The 18,065-nt window shown below is 48.7% G+C and overlaps 1 protein-coding gene across 3 annotated transcripts in view; it reads left to right on the forward strand.

The window, feature by feature from the left end:
* The first annotated feature begins 394 nt into the window (after window positions 1-394).
* Window positions 395-18,065, forward strand: part of HLCS (holocarboxylase synthetase) — a 1,696,783-nt gene continuing 1,679,112 nt past the window's right edge. For 2 of the 3 annotated variants that reach the window (XM_069636104.1, XM_069636108.1), the window contains exon 1: window positions 402-461. The gene's annotated coding sequence lies outside the window, so the exon portion shown is untranslated. Of the gene's footprint in view, window positions 462-18,065 lie in introns of all 3 variants that reach the window. The other variant, XM_069636100.1, reaches the window with a different exon arrangement.

Raw genomic sequence — 18,065 nt, forward strand, 5'->3', positions numbered from 1 at the left:
CCACCCAGTATACACAGGTCTATACACATTTTCGGAGGCTAATCTACCATCATTTAATTTCATATTAAATAAAAAAAAAAACAGGCGTGCGCACACCCACAATGGGGATGGTCGAATTCCTCACACCTTGCTGCACATTAATAACTCCAAAGTTATTAATGTCGCTGTACTACCTGCTTCTTGAAAATGTACTCCGTTAAATGCTTTTCAGTGGGCAATTGAAGCCCCCCCCCCCGTCCCCGCCACCAATGCCGTTCAAGCAATCAAAATGTTATATTTCCTATTGGTTGAAAAGAGTCTGTGCATTTCAATGAACTGAGTTCTTGCATTTCGTTTTGTGGTGGCCCTTCCCCCAAACACATGCTTTCGCATTTAAAAATAATTTCAAGTGTCTTTCACTTTCATTTTCCTGGAAGGAGTCCCTGCCTCGTGTGCTCGTGCTGCTGCCCGCTGGACTGCAGGTAAATCGTGCTGGTCTCACTATGCCAGTGGTATACTTTTTCATACCGTGCCCCCCTTGACATCCTTCGGGGGCCCTGGCCAGGCCCCCAGTTTGAAGACCACCTCAGTAGGCAAAGTGTGCCAGACATGCGCTGTAAGGTAGCAGGAGCGTGGCGTGTTTTGGAAAAGCTGTTAGCATGGATGGCGAAGTGAGTGCTAATTGAGTGCGTTTCGCCTTCATCTGTGTAGCCCAATTCATTCCAGTGTGAATTTAGGATTGTCACGTGACTGGACAGTTACATTAAAACCGAGGCTTGTTGTAGCTGTGAAAAGTAGGCACCTGTGCAGTGCATGATTGAAGGAAAGTCCCGAAGGAAAACGCAGTGCATGGTTTCATTGTTATGCAGGGGTCTGGAGATCCACGTGATCCGGGCTAAACCGAGAAATGTGCTTCTGGCGGGAAACTGAATGTAACCATTTGGGAAAGGATCACTACTGGATGGTTTGGAAGTGTAGGGTTTTTGTGATGTCTTTATGCATGGGCCTTTAGGGATACCACAGCAGCGCCATGCCACCCACTACAGGGCACAGTGGCGTCACTAGGGTGGGGCCATGAGGGGGGTGCCCCCCTCTGAAATCCTGTGCCCCCTCTTGTGCCCCCCCTGAGTGGCGGACTGAGCGGGGAGGGAGGCAGGGAGGGCAAGAAGGGGATATTTGTCAGTGGGACACCTCTCCCATTAAGCACCGCTGGCAGGACAATGTGTCCTGAACAATTCCTGCTCAACACGCCCATTGTCCTGGCAGAAGGACACCTTACCCTTTCCTAACGGGAGAGTTGTCACACTTCCAGGACAATGTCCCAAGGAGCTCCTGGCATCAGAGGGGCTCTCACGTTGCTCTGTGTCAACAGCGCATTTCAATGTGAGCCATTAGGCATGGCTGGGGTGGGTTGGGAGGGCGGGGGGATTGTTAGTAGGGACTTTTGTCCCTTTATGAATGGGAATGGGAGGGCGTGAGAAGGGTACATGATGTTGCATGCTTTATAAAATAATGACTATGGCTTTTGTTAGGCTGACATTAATCTACATGATGCTATTGTGACTTTGCATGGAGGATGGGGAGAATAAAACTAAAGCCATACTCGTATTGCTCAACATATTTCTATGACAATGGGCCTCATTACACGGATGGCCGAGAACCATGGCGCTATTAGCGCCATGGTTCATGCCGGTAAAATACCGGGACCGCCTTGGCGGAAAGGGGAATTACCGCCCCATTCCAAGGTTGGCGGGCGGTAATTCCCCCTTCCACCATTGCCCTTCCCCATTTTTGGCCCTTAGGGCTCAATGGGAATGGGGAAGGCGCTAATTACGGTACCGCAAAATGCGTAATTAGCTCCCTGGGTCCCTTTGCGGGTTGGTTTTTAACGCCTGCAAAAAGCAGGCGTTAAATCCCCCAACCCGCAAAGGGACCTCGTAGTAAGGCGGTAAGGATTTACCAGTACCAGTATTTTACCGGTACCGGTAAATCCTTACCGCCATCCGTGTAATGAGGCCCAATGTATATAGTGTATAGTTTACTATGAAAGGATAGTTTATTATGTAATGTGGTTTGCTTCCTAGGCATTGCTATAAAGTATTATTTAAGCACATGAAATGCAAATCAAAACCTTAATAAATATGTATATCAACTAAATCTGCGAACATGTGCTCAGTTGCTTAAATTGTCCACATCCCGGTTCCACCATTTAACCAAAGTGTGTGATCCTGGGCAATTCAGTTAATCGCATATCATGCTATTTTGAAAAAAAAGCCTAATGGCTATATAATTGCTCCATATATAATAATAGTGCAATTTAGGTATTTTGCACCACAAAGTTATTTGCCACTTGGCTTACTTATGGCAACTTATTCTAAAGTCACTTCTATGCTACCTCCAAGTATCAAAGAATGATGATGCTCCTTGCGATGTCCATTTCTGTGAAGTCATTTCTGTTGGTGCAATCCATATGAAAATTAGGTTTGCATGTATTTTGCCCCAGAGTGCCTGGACAGAGCTCTAATAGATGAGTTTCCTGAATCTGTAATGATTCTAGAGTTTTATTTTTGTTGTGTTAAAATGCCATTTGCCAGTAATGTTACCAAAAAGTAGATTGGGGCATGGGTGGGCGATTTGGGGGCATGAATGCGACCGTATGGAATTGGGCGCAATGCATTTGGTGGGAAAAGTAGCAGGACTTTTTTTGTGGCCCACCCCCCCACTCTTGCAATGCTGGACACTCCTGTGCCCCACTAACTGGGCTACTCTCTGAGCAGTGCTGCCTGTGCTGGCACACACACAGGGCTGCAATAAACATGGGCGCAATGCAATAAACAGGCATGGCAAATGCCGTGAAGAACGCACCATAAAGGTACACACAGAACAGCGGCATAGGGGTGATGGGCAGCAGTCACAGACTTTCCAGAAAAGCACCCGCAGTCAGATGCGAGATGCACAAAAAGGCATCGCGAACCGTGATTATTAATTGCACAGTTGTGAAAGGCCCTTTACAGTAGATACGATCGGGACATAATATGGACACTGTATCATTTCAAAGTGCATAAAATGGCAGGTGTCCATTACCAGCCAATGACCACAGGCAACATCTGAGCAAATTGCCCATGAAGGTCCGAAACCAAGAGTGAACTTAACTGGTGCTGTGTGTGTCCTGGGCGATATATCAAGATTTGGAAATATACTGATATATATTTTCAATATCGATACAGGATGAGACAATATCGTTAACATCAAGATATATAAATATACAAAAGAATTGCTTGCTGTATAAATGCATGATTTTTACCTCCCCCGGGCCACTTTGGACTATTTTGCCCGCGTCAATTTGGGAAAAGCATACACATTACCCTTTTATATGCGGCGCGGCCCCCCTACTTTTGTCTGTGGCACAGCCCCCCCTAAATTTGATGCCTGGAGACGCCAATGGATAGGGGCCCCCCAGATTGACCTAAAGCTTGCATATGTATGTGTATTTGTATGTTTATTGATTTATAGAGCACTTACCCCAAAGCGCATAAAACAAACAGAGGCAACAGATGATACAAAGCATGGTAGAACAGCTAACAATAACTGATGGGGGAAATAAGTTAAGAAAGCTAGAGTCAGTGCTATGATGGGGAGCCAAGCAGGAACATTTTTAGTCGGGTGCAAAAAAGGTGTAACGAGGGGAGGATCGAATATCTTTTTTGACATTTTTTATTTTTTTTATTGTTGTTTGGTTAACAAGTAGCCTTTAACAAATTTACAAAAACAATGTAATGGAGATAAGAAAAACAATTCAAAATTACAGTTTGAAATTTCAAAGTTAAAATTAAAATTACAATTCAGAATAAAAGGTTATAAAAGAAAAACATGAACATATAGGGCCTCATTACACGGTACACGGTAAAATCCGGCCATTACCGGCATGGCGCTATTAACGTGTCCGGCTTGGCATGATGCCGCTAATTGCGTGGCATTACGAGTACGCGGACACGAGCACAGCGCCATGCCGGTAATAACCCTACCGCCATGCCGCAAAAGACCCCAAAAAGACCCTTTGCTGCATCGACGAAAGCGCTGATAGCACTTCCGACATCCTGCAACATGCAAATAGCGGTCACCGCTAACAGCGGTGACCGCTATTAGGGGTCACCGCTATTAGCGGTGACCGTAAAATTGCGGAACCGGAAATAGCGTCCTCGCACAGGAACGGGAAAGAGCACGGTGGCCATCTTTAAAAACACAATCCATTGCCATCCTCGGCCCCCAGGACCTGTTTCCACACCACTCCAACACCAAAGCATCCCGGATACCCTGACGATGCCAAAGGCCATCAAGAAAGGCACGGATCGGAAGCGCAAATAAAAATTCACCAGCGAGGAGCTGATCATGTTAACTGAGACCCTTGCCGTAAATGCTAATGTCGTATTTGCGAATGACATGCGGCGTGAGACACTCGTGAAGAAAAAGGCAATCTGGGCAGAGGTGGTCCATAAAGTCAGTGCGGTGGGCACCACCACCCGCACTGTCAGGGACTGCAGGAAGCGGTGGGACGATCTACGGCTCCGGGTCCGCAGCATACTGGCTGCAAATTGCAACCTGGCCATGGCCACGGGAGGTGGTGCTGATTCTCCCATCAAACTCCGGGAGTGGGAGGAGACCTGCACCAGCACAGTTGGCGTAGAATCCATCGAGGGAGTCGGGGACATTGAGCGTGGTGCGCCCACTTCATCAGATGGAGGTGAGTGTACACATTAAACAAGGCACTGTGAAGGGTGAGGGCCCCCCCAAATGTGAGTCCAGAATCAGCCCATGGATCCAGCCACAAACATACATGCACACAACCCTGCCCATGGGAGTGTCACACCCCGACACACACACATGCACGCATCACCACAGACCCATGCATGCATGACCCACCCGACATCCCCATTACGGGATTCCCAACTAAAGAGGTCCCAATGCATAGAGCGACATGACGTAATTATTCGGCATGAAGCACGTTGAACCATCACCGATGCTATTCCCTATTTATGTCCCCGACAGGCTCACAGACAGACAGTGATGAGCAGGGAACTGTGTCACAGGCTTCCCCAGCCAAGAAAAAGGCCCGGGCACAGGAGACAGGGGACACCACCACCACATCAAGGGGCACAGGGAGGAGTAGGCACCAGCAGAGGGGTAACAATTGCTGCACCCACAGAAGTGTTCCCCCCATCATTGGAAACAACTACGGAGGGCCCGCTCTCTGCTGCCACCAGTTCAACTGGTGAGGCAGCAGCCACCGCGCCGCTGTCTGACGTGGAGGAGACCATTGACCTGGAAACGCAAAGGCTGACCCCCAGCCACCCGCAATCCATTGAGGCAAGCCCACCACCACCATCTCAATCAAGTAGCCATGGACAATCTGGCAACGAGACCATGGAAGGGTGCCGGAGCCCTCAGGTGTCCTCACCTGATGGCCGAGCCATGGACCAGGGCGCAGCAGCCACCCCAAGAGCTGGACGCAGTCGCCATGACCTGTCAGCCATCAGCCAGAGGCAGGTGGAAATAACAGCGCTGGTTGGCCAGCAGGTGGAGGAGGTAGCCCATCTGAGGGAGGAGGTTAGGGTCAATGCAAGCCAGACAAGAGAGGGCATGGAGGCCTGCACAAACAGGCTCTGCGAGGAGATGGCCCAACTGAGGCAGGTCCTCACCCGCATAGCGGACGCTATGGACCGACAATATCCCCCCTCACCACAGGATCAACCGGGCACATCCTCCTCTGCAAGTTCACATCAGACAAGCCCCCGCCGCCGCTCCTTGCGCACCATGAGGCACACGCCATCCCAACCTCCCAATGGCGGTGGTGGCCATGAGAAGTAGGGCCAGCAAGAACTAGCTGGCACATGTGCAGCAGGACACCTACGTACTACAAGCCACACATGGGAGTGTTTTGGGGGTAGGGGGGAAAGGGTTTTTTTGGGAGTGTGGTGGGGGAGGGGGGAATGGGTGTTTGCACAGTTGGGGCCATGCACTTTTTGATCACAAATTCATCATAATACATTGTTGACAAGTAAAAACACAGGCTTGGTCTTCATCATTGTGTATGTGTACTTTATTGGGGACAGGGCCCATTGTGCGCTTCACCACATACACCAGGGCAACAATACCCATATCCATCCAAAAGAGTTGAACCATGTCTCTCAGAATATTTGATAGATCAGATGCTGACGCACATCGTGTCCCTCCTGGCCATCGCCTCTTGCATGACCTGCCGGCCCGTTTGCCCCATCCTCATCCCCATCATCTTCATTCTCATCAGGTGGTTTCATTTCGACGTCAGGGGGAAGTGGCACATTCCATCTGATTGTTACGCTCACCTGGCTCCCACAGGGGCGTCGATCTGAACTGGACAGCTGCGGTCTCCACCAATGTGACGCTAGTGCCGAAATGACAGACTGGACTGGCCCACCTAGCTTCGTTTGCTTGGCCCGTAGGAATATTCTTCTGCAAATGGAGAAAGGGAATTAACCACCCGTGGAGTTGAGCGTTAACCCCCCCCCCCACTCCCGCTGTTCTCCCCACTGATCACCTTTGATATCCCCTCTTATAGTCTCACCTGATGGTTTGGAAAGATGAGCTCTCCATCCTGCATTGAGCGCAGGGGCGTGTAGATAACCAATTGCTTCACTGGCTCGAAGGAATTGGTGAGTTCCAGAACAATATTGACTCTGAGATTCCTGGCAAGACGCCGTAAGTATGTAGTTCGTAAGAGTTCAAATGTCTGACTTTCACTCTTGTCCGATTCCTTGCAGGTTGCAGCTTGACCCTAGCGAAGAGTTCCTCGTGGCAACCGGTAATATTCAGGTAAGGATTTGTATTATCCAACACAGTTCGATAAAATAATGTCAATATGTAACTTGTTGCTTTCTCCCTTATTCAGGCGCTGAGAGAAAGTATGAAGTCTCGGGGAATAATGCCTCCGGCGGTAAAATCAGGTAAGTCTATTGTGGTGAGGAGGTTTCCCCTTGTTTGTCCCTTTGTTTCACCTTGCTGTCCTTTTGTTTTCCCTTAGGGGCCTGGGTTCGGGGAAGATGCAATGGAAGCTGCACCGACCCGTGAAGAGGAATAGTACCCCGGGTGGTAAAATCAGGTAAGTCTATGGGGGGGTAACTAATATTGCCTCTGTGTATTCCCTTGGCTCTCCTTGCTGTTCTTGTCTTCCCCTTAGGTGCCGGAGTGCGGCGGGAACATGCAGGAGGATGCGGTGGAATGTGAAGATGCTGCGAAGGCCGGTGAGGTCAGCGCGTCGCTGCAGCAGGCGAGGCGACGCGTATAAAATAACTTCTTTCTTCCAGCTCGAAGGCGCGATGGATCGTGAATTCAGGTAAGGATCAAAGGTATTGCTCTTGTTCTAACCTTTTCTCCTTCTTTCTCCCTTTTTCTAGGAGCTCCAGACTCGAGAAGGGCGTGGCAGAAGACTGGATGCAGACTTGCAGGCACGGTGAGCGTTACGCTGCAGGATGCAGAATAACGCGAAGCATGTGCTGCTCTTCAGGCGTGGTTTAAATAGCCCCCAAAGTAGTCCCAGGTAAGTATTCCTCCCCAGCCCCCCGAGTAAAAAATAGTCCCTAGGTAAAGTAGTCCCTTCCAAGCCTCTTTTGGCTTGGAGCTCTTGCAGCATGGTCTGCATCAGGTAAGCTTTAATCTATGAGCGCCAGGACTGACTCTCCATATGAGCCTGGCGCCATAGACGCCAGGACTGTACCTAAATAGCTCCTAGCAGGGGTTGTTGGGCTTGCTTGGGATAACTTGATGCCTGCTTCCGGGGTTGCTGGACTTGGTCTGGGTAGGCATCATGACACTGATACACATATTGTGCAGCATGACACATGCCATGGTTATCTTCGGCACCTTGTCATGGCCGTACAGGAGAGCCCCACCCGACCAGCTTAGGCACCGGACCCGTGTCTTCAGAAGGCCAAATGTCTGCTCAATCACGACGCGGGTACGGTTATGTGCAAGGTTGTATTCCTCTTCGTGCCTTTTCTGTGGGTTCCGTATAGGGGTAAGGAGCCACCTCTTCAGGGGATAGCCAGCATCACCTGCATGGGTGGAACAATGGGGCCTTGTTACTGGTCACCTCAATTGCAACCTGGACATTTCACACTAATTCTGTTTGCATTCTGATTGGCATCCACGATTCCCAGCATGCATGAGACGATGAGTGTAACTGCAATGTGAGAAGGTAAGCTAGTCCCTGCAAGTGGACGTGCACCATGCATGCCTCCGGCAGTATTTCCCATGTCCTGGGTGTGGACAGGTCCTAGGTGTTCCTGGGGCCAGACAACCTTTGTACGACACTGCTAGTGTACTGCCATTATGATTCCAATGTCCCCATTCTGTGAAGCGGTACATGAGTAGTGCTGTATGGGTGTGGTTCTGTACAGTGGCTACAGGTGATCCCTTTGCATGCACTCAAGGGCGCATATCTGTTGTGATGTTGTTCAACGCACATTTACATTATGCATATTGGCTGCATGTAGCAGTTTTGTGTCATATAGGGTATGGTATGATGTGCAATGTGCATGTGGATAGATGTATCATGTTTTGCGTTATGGATTGATGTCTTTGTTGTGCAGCTTACTACTTGCATGTGGTTTCGTGTCCGCTCCATTGTGGGCTGCCTTGGTGGACATTGGCGTGCATCTGTATGTCCCTTTATTGTACGGACGACAGTCACCAACCAGTTGGAGTATGCATCTCCCCCCCCAAACACACCCCACATCACACTGCCATGTGCTTGCCCTGCTACTCACCAAGTAGCCACGAACGTTGTCCAGCATGTCGCTCCATGTTGCGTGGTATCGTTGAGTTCCACAGGACCATTGAATCATGGGTTGATCAGGGGTATCGGGAACAAATGTGTTGTTATCTTGTTTGAGTCACATACCATTTGGACATTGATGGAGTGGTAATGCTTTCTGTTTTGGTAGACTGCCTCATTGTGATGTGGGAGCACCATTTCCACATGGGTACAGTCGATGGCCCCGATGCTACTTGGGATGCCTGCCAATGAATAGATGCCAACTTTGTTGTTGGAGATCTCCTGGGCTGTCCGTGGCAGGGTTATGTGTTCAATTGTGTGCTTCAGGAGGGCATCGAGCACCTGGGTCAGCGTGCGTGAGAATACTGGTTGTGAAATGCCATGCATCTGCCCTACCATATGCTGGTATGTGCCTGTGGCCAGGTAGTGGAGCACAGTTACCACCTTCAGTAGAGGGGGGATGGTAGTACGGATGTCTATGAGGCTCACTATGTCGTTGTGAATCATGTCCGCAATGGTGGTGATGGTATCCCGGTCCAGGCGGCACAGGGTGTGTGTCTGCTCAGGGGTTAGGTTGAATGGAATGGCTAGAATCCTGGGGATTGCTGGCTGCCTCTGTGGTATGACTCGGTGCACTGGTGGGGCTTGCTGAGCCAGTCTCACCATCCTCCTCCCCCTGCGTCTCCTCTGTGCTGCCTGTTGTTGTTGCAATGCAATCATGTCCTCCAGCCCATGTAATGCGGCAAGTATTGAACCATCTTGGTGTGGGAAGGGGTGTGGCGTGCTCCTTTTGTGCTGCCCCAGTCTTCATTGCCTCCATCTGTGCTGTTGTGGCCACCTGGGACAGGTGGGGACACTACTCAGCTCTCTTAACAAGTGGTTCGCAATGCCGGTATTTCCTCCATGCCGGTATGGGCTTCTCTGGCCAATACCATGCCGCTATTTGCATGTCCGCATGGCTTGTAATGGCGTGCTATTAGCGCCATGCCGCTATTTCCGACCTGATGGGTTGCGCGCCCACGGACTGGCCGCTATTAGTGGCACCGTTCTTTGCAGTGCCTCTAATAGCGGCCAGTCCGGGTCGTGATTAGCTAGAGATTTTAGCGATACCGGTATCGTTATTCCCTTACCGCCTAACGTGTAATGAGGCCCATAATAATTAATCATAGTTGAATAGTTTTGAAATTTCATGTTATGGATACTAAAACTTCCTTTTAAAAAACGAGTTGCGGCCGTCATCCAATTGTTACAACCATATGAGTTTATAATAAGTTGCCATACTCTCTCAATCGAGACCTGGTAATGATTTTGAAGGAGATGCCCAAAGTAGAACATGTGCCTCCCCTCCAGGGCCCTGCAATGGAGTAGAATATGTCGCAGGGTTTCCACCTCATCTGTTGACGAACAAAATCGGCACAACCTCAAGGACCTGGGAACTTTGTTTCTAGCGCCCATCATTTTGTTGGTCTGGAGCAGGTTAGGGCGCAATCTAATCACCCTAGTACGCTAAGATCTACTAGGCGATTTATTCAAACATTGCGGACATGTTCCAACTGCTCTAACATCAACCAACAAGTCTGTGTATAGGCAGCATTTTCTCAGTCTTCCTATTGTGTCTATCCAGTCCCATTCCATTAATTTCTTTTTCAGGACTGTAGGTTGATACATAGCTATGTCTCGGGAGATACCATACCTCTCGCAGATATTATAGCACTCTGAATCCCAGTTATTTACGGCTTTCCAGGACATGTTGTGAAGTAGCTGCTGTAATAGCCACCATATCGAGCCCACCTTAGCACAGACAATTCTCCTCAATAAGGAAAGATTCTTCCAATTGGGTTAGAATTGAATGGAGGAGAGGCCCAACTCGTAATGAATAAGAACTGCTGGAAAGCCGTTAGGCAATTGCAGAACTTTCCTCCAGAAAAGTCACTCCAGTGCATCGCAGTCCAAATGGATAGGGAGACCCAGGTTCTCGCCCCCATAAGTAATGGTAGGCATGACCCTCATCTTGTAAAACTTGAGCACTGTGCTCAAGGAGAAGTGACCAAATGTACGATTAAGAGTACAAGCTTGGGTGCAAACATTAGCATTTTGGAGCAGTGATAAGATTAAGACTCAGTTCTATGCTGTAGCTCAAACAATCTACAGCCCAAGTAGCAACAATTCGACACTCGTTCCAGGGGTACACCACTCACATTGCAACGGAGCATCTTATACTTTAGTTTCATCCCTGGTTTGAATAAGACTATCTGAGATGTATTGGTGTTAATGCTTAAGTGATTTAATTCTGCGTAGGCAGCCAAAGCATCCAGCTTGTGCTGTAATCCTATCGGGGTGTAATCGAACAAGACATGGTCATCTGCATACAACAAGTAATCCAGGCTAAGATTAGCCAAACTTGGGGAAAAGCTGTGAATGGTCTTGAAAATCTCAGCAAGTCCGACAGGAAGAGGCTAGAGAGTAGAGGAGCCAGGACACAACCCTGCTTGAAGCCACGCATAGTAGCGATTGAAGCAGAATGTTTGCCCTGGGCATTAAGATAAACTCTGATGGAAGTGTTAGAGTGTAACACTACCATGATCTCAAGCAGATGTTCTGGGCATCCCCAGTCTCACAGTTTGGACTTTAAGCAAGCCCTGTCTACACTTTTGAATGCCATAGAGAAGTCAATAAATGCCATGTACAGTGGTTTTGACTTCACCATGGCTACCTTTTCAATAGGCCCAGGATGAAAATGTTGGCATTACTACCTGTCCCCTTCCTAAAACCTGTCTGCAGCGGGTCTAGTCTACCTGCACCGGAGGCCCAATCAGTCAGCTCCCTCAAAACGATGCTGGCATACATTTTTGAGGGGAGATCTAAAAGCACAATACGCCTATAGTTGGACGGGAGTGATCTTTGGCCCTTTTTATTATATGGGGACAATGATGACTGTGCCCACGATTTCGGCATTTTATTATCTGGGGAAGTAATTTGTTAAAAAATGATGCCCAAGATGTACGCCCACAAATAGGGGTCAAGTTTTATCACCACATTGGACAGACCATCGAGGCCTGGTGCTCTGGACCTCTTACTTCGAGTAATTATTGAGACAATAAGCTCCTCAAAGCAATCCAGACACCATGTACCAGAAGGAGAAGCCAAGTAACGATTGTTCTCCCCACATTCCCCTTTGTACACATTGGTAAAATGATCGATCCACTCTTGTTCCCGATAGGATTAATCAGTGCTCATGAATGTGAAGACGAAAGGTATTAATCATTTGCCAAAACGAGGTAGCATCCCTAGAGTTGACAAACTGTAGCATCACAGATGCATCATTTAACAAAATGTTATAGTTATGAAATCGGAGCCAATGTCTATACTTTAGCTTCTGGGCTCTGCGTTGAACCATGTCTCTCAGAATATTTGATAGATCAGATGCTGACGCACATCGTGTCCCTCCTGGCCATCGCCTCTTGCATGACCTGCCGGCCCGTTTGCCCCATCCTCATCCCCATCATCTTCATTCTCATCAGGTGGTTGCATTTCGACGTCAGGGGGAAGTGGCACATTCCATCTGATTGTTACGCTCACCTGGCTCCCACAGGGGCGTCGATCTGAACTGGACAGCTGCGGTCTCCACCAATGTGACGCTAGTGCCGAAATGACAGACTGGACTGGCCCACCTAGCTTCGTTTGCTTGGCCCGTAGGAATATTCTTCTGCAAATGGAGAAAGGGAATTAACCACCCGTGGAGTTGAGCGTTAACCCCCCCCCCCACTCCCGCTTTTCTCCCCACTGATCACCTTTGATATCCCCTCTTATAGTCTCACCTGATGGTTTGGAAAGATGAGCTCTCCATCCTGCATTGAGCGCAGGGGCGTGTAGATAACCAATTGCTTCACTGGCTCGAAGGAATTGGTGAGTTCCAGAACAATATTGACTCTGAGATTCCTGGCAAGACGCCGTAAGTATGTAGTTCGTAAGAGTTCAAATGTCTGACTTTCACTCTTGTCCGATTCCTTGCAGGTTGCAGCTTGACCCTAGCGAAGAGTTCCTCGTGGCAACCGGTAATATTCAGGTAAGGATTTGTATTATCCAACACAGTTCGATAAAATAATGTCAATATGTAACTTGTTGCTTTCTCCCTTATTCAGGCGCTGAGAGAAAGTATGAAGTCTCGGGGAATAATGCCTCCGGCTGTAAAATCAGGTAAGTCTATTGTGGTGAGGAGGTTTCCCCTTGTTTGGCCCTTTGTTTCACCTTGCTGTCCTTTTGTTTTCCCTTAGGGGCCTGGGTTCGGGGAAGATGCAATGGAAGCTGCACTGACCCGTGAAGAGGAATAGTACCCCGGGTGGTAAAATCAGGTAAGTCTATGGGGGGGTAACTAATATTGCCTCTGTGTATTCCCTTGGCTCTCCTTGCTGTTCTTGTCTTCCCCTTAGGTGCCGGAGTGCGGCGGGAACATGCAGGAGGATGCGGTGGAATGTGAAGATGCTGCGAAGGCCGGTGAGGTCAGCGCGGCGCTGCAGCAGGCGAGGCGACGCGTATAAAATAACTTCTTTCTTCCAGCTCGAAGGCGCGATGGATCGTGAATTCAGGTAAGGATCAAAGGTATTGCTCTTGTTCTAACCTTTTCTCCTTCTTTCTCCCTTTTTCTAGGAGCTCCAGACTCGAGAAGGGCGTGGCAGTAGACTGGATGCAGACTTGCAGGCACTGTGAGCGTTACGCTGCAGGATGCAGAATAACGCGAAGCATGTGCTGCTCTTCAGGCGTGGTTTAAATAGCCCCCAAAGTAGTCCCAGGTAAGTATTCCTCCCCAGCCCCCCAAGTAAAAAATAGTCCCTAGGTAAAGTAGTCCCTTCCAAGCCTCTTTTGGCTTGGAGCTCTTGCAGCATGGTCTGCATCAGGTAAGCTTTAATCTATGAGCTCCAGGACTGACTCTCCATATGAGCCTGGCGCCATAGACGCCAGGACTGTACCTAAATAGCTCCTAGCAGGGGTTGTTGGGCTTGCTTGGGATAACTTGATGCCTGCTTCCGGGGTTGCTGGACTTGGTCTGGGTAGGCATCATGACACTGATACACATATTGTGCAGCATGACACATGCCATGGTTATCTTCGGCACCTTGTCATGGCCGTACAGGAGAGCCCCACCCGACCAGCTTAGGCACCGGACCCGTGTCTTCAGAAGGCCAAATGTCTGCTCAATCACGACGCGGGTACGGTTATGTGCAAGGTTGTATTCCTCTTCGTGCCTTTTCTGTGGGTTCCGTATAGGGGTAAGGAGCCACCTCTTCAGGGGATAGCCAGCATCACCTGCATGGGTGGAACAATGGGGCCTTGTTACTGGTCACCTCAATTGCAACCTGGACATTTCACACTAATTCTGTTTGCATTCTGATTGGCATCCACGATTCCCAGCATGCATGAGACGATGAGTGTAACTGCAATGTGAGAAGGTAAGCTAGTCCCTGCAAGTGGACGTGCACCATGCATGCCTCCGGCAGTATTTCCCATGTCCTGGGTGTGGACAGGTCCTAGGTGTTCCTGGGGCCAGACAACCTTTGTACGACACTGCTAGTGTACTGCCATTATGATTCCAATGTCCCCATTCTGTGAAGCGGTACATGAGTAGTGCTGTATGGGTGTGGTTCTGTACAGTGGCTACAGGTGATCCCTTTGCATGCACTCAAGGGCGCATATCTGTTGTGATGTTGTTCAACGCACATTTACATTATGCATATTGGCTGCATGTAGCAGTTTTGTGTCATATAGGGTATGGTATGATGTGCAATGTGCATGTGGATAGATGTATCATGTTTTGCGTTATGGATTGATGTCTTTGTTGTGCAGCTTACTACTTGCATGTGGTTTCGTGTCCGCTCCATTGTGGGCTGCCTTGGTGGACATTGGCGTGCATCTGTATGTCCCTTTATTGTACGGACGACAGTCACCAACCAGTTGGAGTATGCATCTCCCCCCCCAAACACACCCCACATCACACTGCCATGTGCTTGCCCTGCTACTCACAAAGTAGCCACGAACGTTGTCCAGCATGTCGCTCCATGTTGCGTGGTATCGTTGAGTTCCACAGGACCATTGAATCATGGGTTGATCAGGGGTATCGGGAACAAATGTGTTGTTATCTTGTTTGAGTCACATACCATTTGGACATTGATGGAGTGGTAATGCTTTCTGTTTTGGTAGACTGCCTCATTGTGATGTGGGAGCACCATTTCCACATGGGTACAGTCGATGGCCCTGATGCTACTTGGGATGCCTGCCAATGAATAGATGCCAACTTTGTTGTTGGAGATCTCCTGGGCTGTCCGTGGCAGGGTTATGTGTTCAATTGTGTGCTTCAGGAGGGCATCGAGCACCTGGGTCAGCGTGCGTGAGAATACTGGTTGTGAAATGCCATGCATCTGCCCTACCATATGCTGGTATGTGCCTGTGGCCAGGTAGTGGAGCACAGTTACCACCTTCAGTAGAGGGGGGATGGTAGTACGGATGTCTATGAGGCTCACTATGTCGTTGTGAATCATGTCCGCAATGGTGGTGATGGTATCCCGGTCCAGGCGGCACAGGGTGTGTGTCTGCTCAGGGGTTAGGTTGAATGGAATGGCTAGAATCCTGGGGATTGCTGGCTGCCTCTGTGGTATGACTCGGTGCACTGGTGGGGCTTGCTGAGCCAGTCTCACCATCCTCCTCCCCCTGCGTCTCCTCTGTGCTGCCTGTTGTTGTTGGTGCTGCAATGCAATCATGTCCTCCAGCCCATGTAATGCGGCAAGTATTGAACCATCTTGGTGTGGGAAGGGGTGTGGCGTGCTCCTTTTGTGCTGCCCCAGTCTCCATTGCCTCCATCTGTGCTGTTGTGGCCACCTGGGACAGGTGGGGACACTACTCAGCTCTCTTAACAGGTGGTTCGCAATGCCGGTATTTCCTCCATGCCGGTATGGGCTTCTCTGGCCAATACCATGCCGCTATTTGCATGTCCGCATGGCTTGTAATGGCGTGCTATTAGCGCCATGCCGCTATTTCCGACCTGATGGGTTGCGCGCCCACGGACTGGCCGCTATTAGTGGCACCGTTCTTTGCAGTGCCTCTAATAGCGGCCAGTCCGGGTCGTGATTAGCTAGAGATTTTAGCGATACCGGTATCGTTATTCCCTTACTGCCTAACGTGTAATGAGGCCCATAATAATTAATCATAGTTGAATAGTTTTGAAATTTCATGTTATGGATACTAAAACTTCCTTTTAAAAAACGAGTTGCGGCCGTCATCCAATTGTTACAACCATATGAGTTCATAATAAGTTGCCATACTCTCTCAATCGAGACCTGGTAATGATTTTGAAGGAGATGCCCAAAGTAGAACATGTGCCTCCCCTCCAGGGCCCTGCAATGGAGTAGAATATGTCGCAGGGTTTCCACCTCATCTGTTGACGAACAAAATCGGCACAACCTCAAGGACCTGGGAACTTTGTTTCTAGCGCCCATCATTTTGTTGGTCTGGAGCAGGTTAGGGCGCAATCTAATCACCCTAGTACGCTAAGATCTACTAGGCGATTTATTCAAACATTGCGGACATGTTCCAACTGCTCTAACATCAACCAACAAGTCTGTGTATAGGCAGCATTTTCTCAGTCTTCCTATTGTGTCTATCCAGTCCCATTCCATTAATTTCTTTTTCAGGACTGTAGGTTGATACATAGCTATGTCTCGGGAGATACCATACCTCTCGCAGATATTATAGCACTCTGAATCCCAGTTACTTACGGCTTTCCAGGACATGTTGTGAAGTAGCTGCTGTAATAGCCACCATATCGAGCCCACCTTAGCACAGACAATTCTCCTCAATAAGGAGAGATTCTTCCAATTGGGTTAGAATTGAATGGAGGAGAGGCCCAACTCGTAATGAATAAGAACTGCTGGAAAGCCGTTAGGCAATTGCAGAACTTTCCTCCAGAAAAGTCACTCCAGTGCATCGCAGTCCAAATGGATAGGGAGACCCAGGTTCTCGCCCCCATAAGTAATGGTAGGCATGACCCTCATCTTGTAAAACTTGAGCACTGTGCTCAAGGAGAAGTGACCAAATGTACGATTAAGAGTACAAGCTTGGGTGCAAACATTAGCATTTTGGAGCAGTGATAAGATTAAGACTCAGTTCTATGCTGTAGCTCAAACAATCTACAGCCCAAGTAGCAACAATTCGACACTCGTTCCAGGGGTACACCACTCACATTGCAACGGAGCATCTTATACTTTAGTTTCATCCCTGGTTTGAATAAGACTATCTGAGATGTATTGGTGTTAATGCTTAAGTGATTTAATTCTGCGTAGGCAGCCAAAGCATCCAGCTTGTGCTGTAATCCTATCGGGGTGTAATCGAACAAGACATGGTCATCTGCATACAACAAGTAATCCAGGCTAAGATTAGCCAAACTTGGGGAAAAGCTGTGAATGGTCTTGAAAATCTCAGCAAGTCCGACAGGAAGAGGCTAGAGAGTAGAGGAGCCAGGACACAACCCTGCTTGAAGCCACGCATAGTAGCGATTGAAGCAGAATGTTTGCCCTGGGCATTAAGATAAACTCTGATGGAAGTGTTAGAGTGTAACACTACCATGATCTCAAGCAGATGTTCTGGGCATCCCCAGTCTCACAGTTTGGACTTTAAGCAAGCCCTGTCTACACTTTTGAATGCCATAGAGAAGTCAATAAATGCCATGTACAGTGGTTTTGACTTCACCATGGCTACCTTTTCAATAGGCCCAGGATGAAAATGTTGGCATTACTACCTGTCCCCTACCTAAAACCTGTCTGCAGCGGGTCTAGTCTACCTGCACCGGAGGCCCAATCAGTCAGCTCCCTCAAAACGATGCTGGCATACATTTTTGAGGGGAGATCTAAAAGCACAATACGCCTATAGTTGGACGGGAGTGATCTTTGGCCCTTTTTATTATATGGGGACAATGATGACTGTGCCCACGATTTCGGCATTTTATTATCTGGGGAAGTAATTTGTTAAAAAATGATGCCCAAGATGTACGCCCACAAATAGGGGTCAAGTTTTATCACCACATTGGACAGACCATCGAGGCCTGGTGCTCTGGACCTCTTACTTCGAGTAATTATTGAGACAATAAGCTCCTCAAAGCAATCCAGACACCATGTACCAGAAGGAGAAGCCAAGTAACGATTGTTCTCCCCACATTCCCCTTTGTACACATTGGTAAAATGATCGATCCACTCTTGTTCCCGATAGGATTAATCAGTGCTCATGAATGTGA

This window comes from Ambystoma mexicanum, chromosome 7p (assembly GCF_040938575.1).
Source record: "Ambystoma mexicanum isolate Mex_15411 chromosome 7p, UKY_AmexF1_1, whole genome shotgun sequence".
Taxonomy (NCBI): Eukaryota; Metazoa; Chordata; class Amphibia; order Caudata; family Ambystomatidae; genus Ambystoma; species Ambystoma mexicanum.